We start from the raw sequence: 11,151 nt of genomic DNA, 5'->3' as shown, positions 1-11,151 counted from the left end.
GAAGAGCCACTATAATGGAAGTCAGAAACCAGGAACATTTGGCCGAGACTGCAGGCTTAAGAATAGCTCCATCGGCAGAGAGCCCTTTGAGCCTCTCTAAATGGTGTTTTTTTGCACAAAATGGTCATTACTTGGCTTATAATGGGGACCTCAAGGGGAAAAAATGGGCTGGTGTGGGGGCCTCAAAGAACAAAACAAGCCAATATGTTCTAAATGTCTGGGACGATTTCTGTTCCCAGTCCGTCCCTGTCCATCAGCCATTAAGAGTGGTCAGTCAGTTAATTGGGGGGATTCCCTCCCTGATGCATATCCCCAGTGGCAGCAGACCTCTGTACATTACAGAGATATTGCGACAGGGAGAGACCTCCCCACACTGCCTGAAAGGTTACCCATTTCTCTCCTGCCTCCATCATTAGAGAAAATTCTGGTTGCAAATGATAAACCAGCAGTCCCTTCTAGCCCATTGGAGGAGCTAAGCAGGTAAATTAAAAACCGAAGCAACCAAACCAGAGTTACTGCACACGTCACCACTTCCTGTGTTCCCCATCTCTTCTCCCAGAGCCCAAATGTCTGCTGAGGACACTGCATCCTCAGTTACACATCATGTGTCCTAATTAGATTTTTTCACTCAAAAGATTGATTGACATTCTGTGCATGAGGAGATGATCCAAAGCAAGCTGCTCAGTGTTCTCAGGACCATGGAAGTTGTGGTTGCGTGGGAGGTGTTGTGTAAGAAATGGCTCAATTGTTACTCTGCCTGCGATGGCATTGACAAATAAGGTATGAAATGGAGTAGTGAGCTGTGTGTAGGTGTGTACTTTATAGAAACAGAATTCTAGACCCAGGAGGACTTATTTTCTGTTTTCTATCTTTTTCCTCTTCCTTTCAGCTGAAGGGACCCAATCGCTGGCTCACCTCAAAACATTAGGCAGCCTTCAATGACACACACAGACGCACATAGACACAAACATATGCACACACATACGCACACACTATCACGATCTACCTCATTTTCTCGAGGCAATCATAACATTGTGCAAAAAGCTTGCTGAGTAATGCAGCAAAAAAAATCTATTTGTCTCAGAGCAATGTCAATGTTCTCCCCCTTTAGTTGGAAGCCTACGTTTATTTTATTTATTTATTTTTATTTCACCTTAATTTAACTTCTCTAGGGTAGGGGGTAGCATTCGGAATTTTGGATGAAAAGCATGCCCAAATTAAACGGCCTGCTACTCGGGCCCAGAAGATGATATGATATGCATATAACTGGTAGATTTGGATAGAAAACACTCCAAAGTTTCCAAAACTGTTAAAATAGTGTATGTGTGTATAACATAACTTATTTGGCAGGCGAAAACCGGAGAAAAATCCGGAATCAGGAAGTATTTCTTTTTTGGTTTCGTAGTTTTCTATTCAATGCCATTACAGTATCCATTGACTTAGGAGTTTTGCAGTTCCTATGTCTTCCACTAGATGCCAACAGTCTTTAGAAATTGTTTCAGGCTTGTATTCTTATATATGAGGGAGTAAGACCAGTCTGAATGAGTGGACCCTGACGTGTCACAGAGCTTTTTCATGCACAATCCCGAGAGAGTGCATTTCTTGTTTACCTTTTATATTGACAACGTTATTGTCCGGTTGAAATATTATAGATCATTTAGGCTAAAAAACAACCTGAGGATTGAATATAAACATCGTTTGACATGTTTCTATGAACTTTACGGATACAATTTGGATTTTTTTGTCTGCCTGTTTTTACTGCGTTTGAGCCTGTGGATTACTGAAGAAAACGCGCAAACAAAACAGAGGTTTTTGCATATAAAGAGACTTTATTGAACAAAATGAACATTTATTGAGTAAATGAATGTCTTCTGAGTGCCACCATATGAAGATCATCAAAGATAAGGGATTAATTTTATCTCCATTTCTGAGGTGTGTAACGCTTCTGCTTGGCTGGTTACTGTTTGTAATAATTTGTCAACTGGGCTATGTTCTGGGCTAGGTATGTTCTGGGCTAGGTATGCTTTCGCCGAAAAGCATTTTATAAATCTGACACCGTGGTTGGATTAACAAGAAGTTCATCTTTAAACCTATGTAAAATATGTTTTGTTTTCAGAATTTTTATAATGAGCATTTCTGTATTTGATTTTGGCGCTCTGCAAGCTGGATGTTGGCCAGATAGGACGCTAGTGTCCCACATACCCAAGAGAGGTTTTAACCAGGTAGGCCAGTTGAAAACAAGTTCTGATTTACAACTGCGACCTGGACAAGATAAAGAAAAGCAGTGCAACACAAACAACAACACAGTGTTACACATGGAATAAACAAACATAAGTCAATAACACAATGAAAAAAAGTCTATATACAGTGTGTGCAAATAGTGTGAGGAGGTAAGGCAATAAATAGGCCATAGTAGCAAAGTAATTACAATTTAGCAAATTGACACTGGAGTGATATATGTGCAGATGATGATGTGCAAGTAAAAGTACTGGTGTGCAAAAGAGCAAAAAAGTAAATTAAAACAATATGAAGAGGAGAGGCAGAAGAGAACTGGAAGGAAAGGCGGCCAAAGGAGGTGTTGGCTTTGGGGATGACCAGAAAGATATACCTGCTGGAGCGCGTGCTACGGGTGGGTGTTGTTATCGTGACCAGTAAGCTGAGATAAGGCGAAGCTTTACCAAGCAAAGACTTATAGATGACCTGGAGCCAGTGGGTCTGGTGACGAATATGTAGCGAGGGCCAGCCGACGAGAGCATACAGGTTGCAGTGGTGGGTGGTATATGGGGCTTTGGTGACAAAATGGATGGCACTGTGATAGACTGCATCCAGTTTGCTGAGTAGAGTGTTGGAGGCTATTTTGTAAATTACATCGCCGAAGTCGAGGATCGGTAGGATAGTCCGTTTTAAGAGGGTATGTTTGGCAGCATGAGTGAAGGAGGTTTTGTTGCGAAATAGGGAGTCGATTCTAGATGTAATTTTGGATTGGATATGTTTAATATGAGTCTGGAAGGAGAGTTTACAGTCTAGCCAGACACCTAGGTATTTGTAGTTGTCCACATATTCTAAGTCAGAACTGTCCAGAGTAGTAATGCTAGTCGGGCAGGCAGGTGCGGGCAGCGATCGGTTGAAAAGCATGCATTTAGTTCAATTAGCATTTAAGAGCAGTTGGAGGCCACGGAAGGAGTGTTGTATGGCATTGAAGCTCATTTGGAGGTTTGTTTACATACTGTCCAAAGAAGGGCCAGATGTATACAGAAGGGTGTTGTCTGCATAGAGGTGGATCAGAGAATCACCCGCAGCAAGAGCGACATCATTGATGTATACAGAGAAAAGAGTCGGCCCGAGAATTGAACGCTGTGGCACCCCCATAGAGACTGCCAGAGGTCCGGACAACCGATTTGACACACTGAACTTTATCTGAGAAGTAGTTGGTGAACCAGGTGAGGCAGTCATTTGAGAAACCAAGGCTGTTGAGTCTGCCGATAAGAATACGGTGATTGACGGAGTCGAAAGCCTTGGCCAGGTCGATGAAGACGGCTGCACAGTACTGTCTTTTATCGATGGAGGTTATGATATCGTTTAATACCTTGAGCGTGGCTGAGGTGCACCCGTGACCAGCTCGGAAACCGGACTGCACAGCGGAGATGGTACGGTGGGATTAAAAAATGTCAGTGATCTGTTTATTAACTTGGCTTTCGAAGACTTTAGAAAGGCAGGGCAGGATGGATATAGGTCTATAATATATTGGGTTGAGAGTGTCACCCCCTTTGAAGAGGGGGATGACTGCGGCAGCTTTCGAATCTTTGGGGATCTCGGACACTATGAAAGAGAGGTTGAACAGACTGGTAATAGGGGTTGCAACAATGGCGGCGGATAATTTTAGAAAGAGAGGGTCCAGATTGTCTAGCCCAGCTGATTTGTACGGATCCAGGTTTTGCAGCTCTTTCAGAACATCTGCTATCTGGATTTGGGTGAAGCAGACGCTGGGGAGGCTTGAGCAAGTAGCTGCGGGGGGTGCGGAGCTGTTGGCCGGGGTTGGGGTAGCCAGGAGGAAAGCATGGCCAGCCGTAGAGAAATGCTTATTGAAATTCTCGATTTTCGTGGATTTATCGGTGGTGACAGTATCCTCAGTGCAGTGGGCAGCTGGGAGGAGGTGCTCTTATTCTCCATGGACTTTACAGTGTCCCAAACTTTTTGGAGTTACAGGATGCAAATTTCTGTTTGAAAAAGCTAGCCTTTGCTTTCCTGACTGACTGTGTGTATTGGTTCCTAACTTCCTTGAAAAGTTGCATACCACGGGGACTTTTCGATGCAAGTGCAGTCCACCACAGGATGTTTTTGTGCTGGTCGAGGGCAGTCAAGTCTGGAGTGAACCAAGGGCTATATCTGCTCTTAGTTCTACATTTGTTGAAAGGGACATGCTTATTTAAGGTGGTGAGGAAATTACTTTTAAAGAACGACCAGACATCCTCTACTGACGGGAATAGGTCAATATCCTTCCAGGATACCTGCGACAGGTCGATTAGAAAGGCCTGCTAGCAGAAGTGTTTTAGGGAGCGTTTGGCCGTGATGAGGGGTGGTCGTTTGACCGCAGACCCATAGCGGATGCAGGCAATGAGGCAGTGATCGCTGAGATCCTGAATGAAAACAGCGGAGGTGTGTTGAAGGGCAAGTTGGTCAGGATAATATCTATGAGGGTGCCCATGTTTACGGATTTAGGGTTGTACCTGGTGGGTTCCTTGATAATTTGTGTGAGATTGATCTTAGATTGTAGGACTGCCGGTATGTTGAGCACATCCCAGTTTAGGTCACCTAACAGAACGAACTCTGAAGATAGATGGGGGTCAATCATTTCACATACGTTGCTTTGATGAGCGTTGTAGTATTTGCTGTGCTACTAAAAAAACATGAAACATACTGTATGTGTATGGTACTATTTCCAAGAAGATTTCTAGTTAAGTACTCTCACCTCATTTGTTTTTATAATTTGTTTTTATTGAACTTTTAGGGTTGGGTCACCATTGAGACCAGGGTCTCATTCTCAAGAGAGCCCTGTGAACATGAACACACAATTCAATACACCATAAAGCAAAATAACATCAACACAATACAATACATACAGTACAACAAGATTAATCAAAACAAGCACAACTATCACATATCTCCCTCAAAATGTATCTAAACTGTCCAATGGTGACCAGTGAGTCCAGCTTCAAGTTAGCCTGAAGGCAATGCCACGCTCTCATCATTGAAATGAAATGTACCTCTCGTTATCTCATCCTCAAACAGTCTTGCTTAGTCTTTTATCCAAGACTCATCTAAATCTATAAAGAAAAGACTACAGACCGTTTGTATCTATGTGTGTATTCATGTTTGGTGGTGGGTTGTTCTGAATGCTTGGCAGTGCTCTCTTTCATCCTTCAATTGAGAGTGAGATGCAGGTGCCCACACTCCTCTTAATGAGTGAGACTAGCCTCCTCTCATTCGCTCAACTACTTCTGCTATTCAAGCAATTACTATTTCCAATATGACATAGCAGCATCTTCAGTGGAGTGTCAGAGAGGATCATGTGGCCTTGCACCAGCTGGCCCCAGGGTCAGCAACAGAGCCCAGCAACAGCGGGACAGAAAGGGAGATTGAGGGCTGGAAGTGTGGAGCTCATCATTTAATAAACCTCTTCTGGTTTAACTAATGCTGGAACCACACATTATTTGCTTAGACCCATGCCCCTATGTTAATACCACACACACATATTTTTGTCAGAGATTGAGCCGTATTGGAGGGAAGAGTTGCCTACATACTAGGTTTCTGTTGTGGTTATGTAATAAAGACGAGGAAAGGTTGTACAAGGTCATCCTGGGTCAGGAAAAGAAGGAGGGAAAATTAATTAACGAATATCCTCATTCTCTCCCCCTCAGCCTGTTAGGAAAGAGAGAGATTCCACACACTAGAGTTTGGAGGGTTCAATAGAACAAGGATGAAAGAAGAAGATTTGGGTACTGTCGTGCCGAGAGAGTGCCACAGTTGAAGAGTGAATCTCAAACCATATCTCAAATGGAGATTGAAATAATGATTTGATTGTTTATTATACCAATAGTGTAATGATGAGATAATATATTATATTAATTATTCAGTATGAAACATAGTGTCTATGCTGTTAAGAGATATAGACTAACACTATTTTTGTTACTACCTTTGATTCTGCCTATTGTATTTCAAATAGAGCATGTTGTTTCAGTTTTCAGTATAGGATATGTACCAGAGGAAACTGCAGGGAGACAGGGACAGGTAGCATTGAAACCCCCATGTTGCAAGACCAGGCCAGGAGGCATCATGTACAGTTTTTGTGGAAGAGTTTCTGTCCAATGTTGGCATAGCAATGATTCAAAAGCTGTCATGTGGGAAATCAGTACGCTATTATGTTGAATGTGTGAGATGACCTTCAAACATTGTCCCCTCAGACAATTGGAAACACAACAACGAAATGACAGTGAATGAAGCTACAGTACACTACATTCAACCATTTTGAATGGATGAATGTTATGTTCTGTTTCCCCAAGGTGTTTTACATAACCAGCAGTCTTCAACAATATGATTCCTCTGATAGGCTAATCTGAATTCTGTTCAGGAGGAAAGATACAGCATATCGAACAATTTTGGATCTGATCCAAAACTCCTCTGGCCACAGTACTGTGGGCAGCACATACCACCTAATACAGCATCAACGTGTTCACATGCTCTGTTTTCCCTCTGCATCGCAATGAGATCTGCTCATTGTAATTCCTTAAATGTTCCGCCTCGGATGGAGCCAGGCTTTCTCATTTGCAGCTGGTGGCGGAGTCCTGAACCTGGGAGCTAACCTCAGCTGACCCCTCCCTTTAATCTAAGAAGCTGTTTGAGGCATTGTGCATCAATTGCGCCCAAAGAGTGTCTGTGTGCAGAATCAGCTTCGACTCCAGCTGATTGCTTTTCTGTCTTTAGCTCAGTGAGGCTCTGTGATACGAGGTGACGGTGGAAACTGCCTCCTTGATCCGCCTCACTGGCAGCATCGTTGAGCATGGTCCCATGGGACTGCCCTGACTTGGCACATACTGCCCTTCTTATTCTCTGAAAGCCACATGTTTATATGTCTGGTGTCTTGTTAGGACTGAGCTCTTCCTTACCATGTGTCGTAACCAGGAATAACTTTAGGCTCTAGCTACAGTCACTAGGCCCAAGTCAACAGGAATGTACTGTCTGTGGCCTGATTTCCCTCCACTATAACCTGTAATGTCTCTTCATCTAACTCCACTACAACCTGTAATGTCTCTTCATCTAACTCCACTATAACCTGTAATGTCTCTTCATCTAACTCCACTATAACCTGTAATGTCTCTTCATCTAACTCCACTATAACCTGTAATGTCTCTTCATCTAACTCCACTATAACCTGTAATGTCTCTTCATTACAGGAGAAGGTGAAAATCTTCAAAGATCCTCGGCGTACACCTCATTGACAATCTGAAATGGTCCACCCACACAGACAGTTTGGTGAAGAAGATGCAACAGCACCTCTTCAACCTCAGGAGGCTGAATAAATTTGGCTTGGCCCCTAAGACCCTCACAAACTTATACAGATGCACAATTTAGAGCATCCTGTCGGGTTTTAACACCGCCTGGTACGGCAACTGCACTACCCGCAACCGCAGGGCTCTCCAGAGGGTGGTGCCGTCTGCCCAACGCATCACCGGGGGCACACTTCCTGCCCTCCAGGACACCTACGGCACCCAATGTCACAGGAAGGCCAAAAAGATCATCAAGGACACCAACCACCCAAGCCACGTCCTGTTCACCCCGCTACCATCCAGAAGGCGAGGTCAGTACAGGTGCATCAAAGCTGGGACCGAGAGACTGACAACAGCTTCTATCTCAAGGCCATCAGACTGTTAAATAGCCATCACTAGCGGGTTACTCAACCCTGCACATTAGAGGCTGCTGCCCTATATACATACACATGGAATCACTGGCCACTTTAATAATGGAACACTAGTCACTTTAATAATGTTTGCATACTGCTTTACTCATCTCATATGTATATACTGTATTCTATTCTACTGTATTTTAGTCAATGTCACTCCGACATTACTCGTCCTAATATTAATATATTATTACTTTTAAATTTGTGTGTATTGTTGTGAATTGTTGATACTACTGCACTGTTGGAGCTAGGAACACAAGTATTTCGCTACACCCACAATATCATCTGCTTCAATGTGTCTTCGTCTAACTCCAGGGCTCAGTCAAACACGTCCTGATGTGGCTGAGAGCTGGAGCTGTGAACTTAGTGACAGCAGCGTTTGTACTTTGGCTTAACACCCTTTGATGTCCATGGGAGGGTGTCTGATTGAAGTTTCTTTACCAGGCAGTCACACAGTGACACACATGTGGCAGATCAGAGCTGGTCTCACAAGGACCTAGAGGCTGAGCTGAGCTGTGTGTTCACAGATACAATAACAACATTTGATTTGAAACTTAATCACCATCCAAATCAGCTTATCAGACAGTGCCTGGAGCGGTTGTGGACCAGTGGCTCTACAGTGGATAAGGAGCCTGCTCCAGGTTCCCTGTTCTCAATCATCTGTTGTTGAACGCAGGCACACCAAAGTCTCAGCCAAAAAGCTAGTCTTAATGATTTACTTCATTTTTCTCAATGCTTTAATGGACCTTGGCTCTACAGAGTGTGTGTTTGTCTACATCAGGGATCCCCAACCCTGGAGAGCTACAGTCCTGTAGGTTTTCATTCCAATCCCAGTTGTAACTAACCTGATTCAGTTTATCAACCAGCTACTTTTTAGAATCAGGTACGCTAGATTAGGGTTGGAGTGAAAACCAACAGGACGGTAGCGCTCCGGGAACAGGGTTGGAGAGCCCTGGTCTACATCTTTGGCTAAATGCAACACAGTCACAGCAGGCTTTCAAGTAGTGATTCAATGACAGCCTTTATCATTAGGACTCCACACAGAGCTCATGTTTGATTACTGAAACAACTGTTCCAGCAGCATCCAGTCACACACTGTATTGTAACCTACTGTGCTGTACCTGAGGAGAGAACAGACAAACCACCCGTACATAACATGGGTGTTTGAATAAACCCTTAACTGTATGTGTGAAAATGATGAATTGCCAGAGCCATTTCCTATTTTGTATCAAACTTTTGATTGTGAGATGCCTGTTTGCTCAGAGTCTAGTCTCCAGAAGGATGGATCAAAGGGTTCAGCAGACATGCCTGTCATGAGTCAGAGGAATAAACCTCTTCATCCTGCCACTCTGAAACTCCTCTATTCCCCTACAGGCAACATGAGAGAGTGATGCCTGTGGTTGGAATCAATACACGAGGCTACTAGAGAAAATACAGGTTTATTTTAAGACAGAGTGGATTTCTCACAGTACTATGCTGTAGCCCTGGAGGGGAGATGATGTCTAGGTAGCTGTTGTAAAAGTAGGCCCCAGTAGAACTTGTATACTGGTATACACACTCCCCTCCATATGTATTTGGACAGTTAAACATTTTTATTTGGCTCTATACTCCAGAATTTTGGATTTGAGATTAAATGTTTCATATGAGGTGAAAGTACATGTCACCTTTTATTTGAGGGTATTCTCATATATATTCCTATCTGTTCTACCGTTTAGAAATGAAAACACTATATGTATCGGCAGGGTAGCCTAGTGGTTAGCCTAGTGGTTAGAGCGTTGGACTAGTAACCGGAAGGTTGCGAGTTCAAACCCCCGAGCTGACAAGGTACAAATCTGTCGTTCTGCCCCTGAACAGGCAGTTAACCCACTGTTCCCAGGCCGTCATTGAAAATAAGAATTTGTTCTTAACTGACTTGCCTGGTTAAATAAAGGTAAAATAAAAAAATAAAAAAAATCTAGTCTCCCCCATGAGAATAAGTCAGTAGTATTTGGAAAAATTCACTTATAGCGTATTCAAATAGTCAAAAGTTTAGTATTTGGTCCCATATTCCTTGATTTAGTCCCATACAGTATTCCTTGATTATATGTTTCTAAATTAATCCTGATAATGTCATGATAAAGACAAATCATGAATGAATCATAAATAATGCCATTTGACTAAATAAGCATTGGGGGGGGGGGGGGGGGGGGGATGATCTTTGTGCCCCATACCATTATTCACGATTAGCAATAATCATGGTAGCATCCATATGAAACATATTGGCACAAGACATTATTCACCATTCAGTTCCAAAACATAATCAGAAACACAACCAAAACTAACCACAAAAGCCCCCAACAATTTATTTATTTTTTAAAACTTTTTACCCCTTTTTCTCACCAATTTCATGATATCCAATTGTTAGTTACAGTCTTGTCCCATCACCGCAACTCATGTACGGAGTCATGCATCCTCCGAAACACAACCCTGCCAAGCTGCACTGCTTCTTGACACACTGCTCGCTTAACCTGGAAGCCAGCCGTACCAATGTATCGGAGGAAATACCGTACAACTGGCGACCGTGTCACCATGCATGCGCCCGGCCCGCCACAGAAGTCGCTAGAGCACAATGGGACAAGGACATCCCGGCCGGCCAAACCCTGCCCTAACCCGACGACACTGGGCCAATTGTACGCCGCCTCATGGGTCTCCCGGTCTCAGCCGGCTGCCACACAGCCCAGGTTCAAACCCGGGTCTGTAGTGACGCCTCAAGCACTGTGATGCAGTGCCTTTGAGTGCAGTGCCACTCGGGAGGCCAGCACCCAACACATTTGAAAAGTCACAAGCTTGATGTAGTCATTGTGTGCAAGGAAAATGGTACCAAATGCTAAACTTTTGACTTAAGTCCAAATACTTGTGATTTCTTCAAATGGAGGGACGAGAAACATAAAGTGCTTTCATTCCCAAATGGCAAAACAGGTCATGTATGTATGAAAATACCCTCAAATAAAAGCTGGCATGCTGTACTTATCACTGAGTATACAAAACATTTTTGACATAAACTGACCAGGTGAATCCAGGTGAAAGCTATGATCCATTATTATTATCACTAGTTAAATCCACTTCAATCAGTGTAGATTAAGGGGAGGAGTCAGGTTAAAGAAGGATTTTTAATCCTTGAGACAATTGAGACATGGATTGTGTATGTGTGCCAT

Source organism: Oncorhynchus mykiss, chromosome 13, assembly GCF_013265735.2.
Source record: "Oncorhynchus mykiss isolate Arlee chromosome 13, USDA_OmykA_1.1, whole genome shotgun sequence".
Classification (NCBI taxonomy): Eukaryota; Metazoa; Chordata; class Actinopteri; order Salmoniformes; family Salmonidae; genus Oncorhynchus; species Oncorhynchus mykiss.
The sequence above is the reverse complement of the archived record's forward strand: the minus strand, read 5'-3'. Positions refer to the sequence as shown.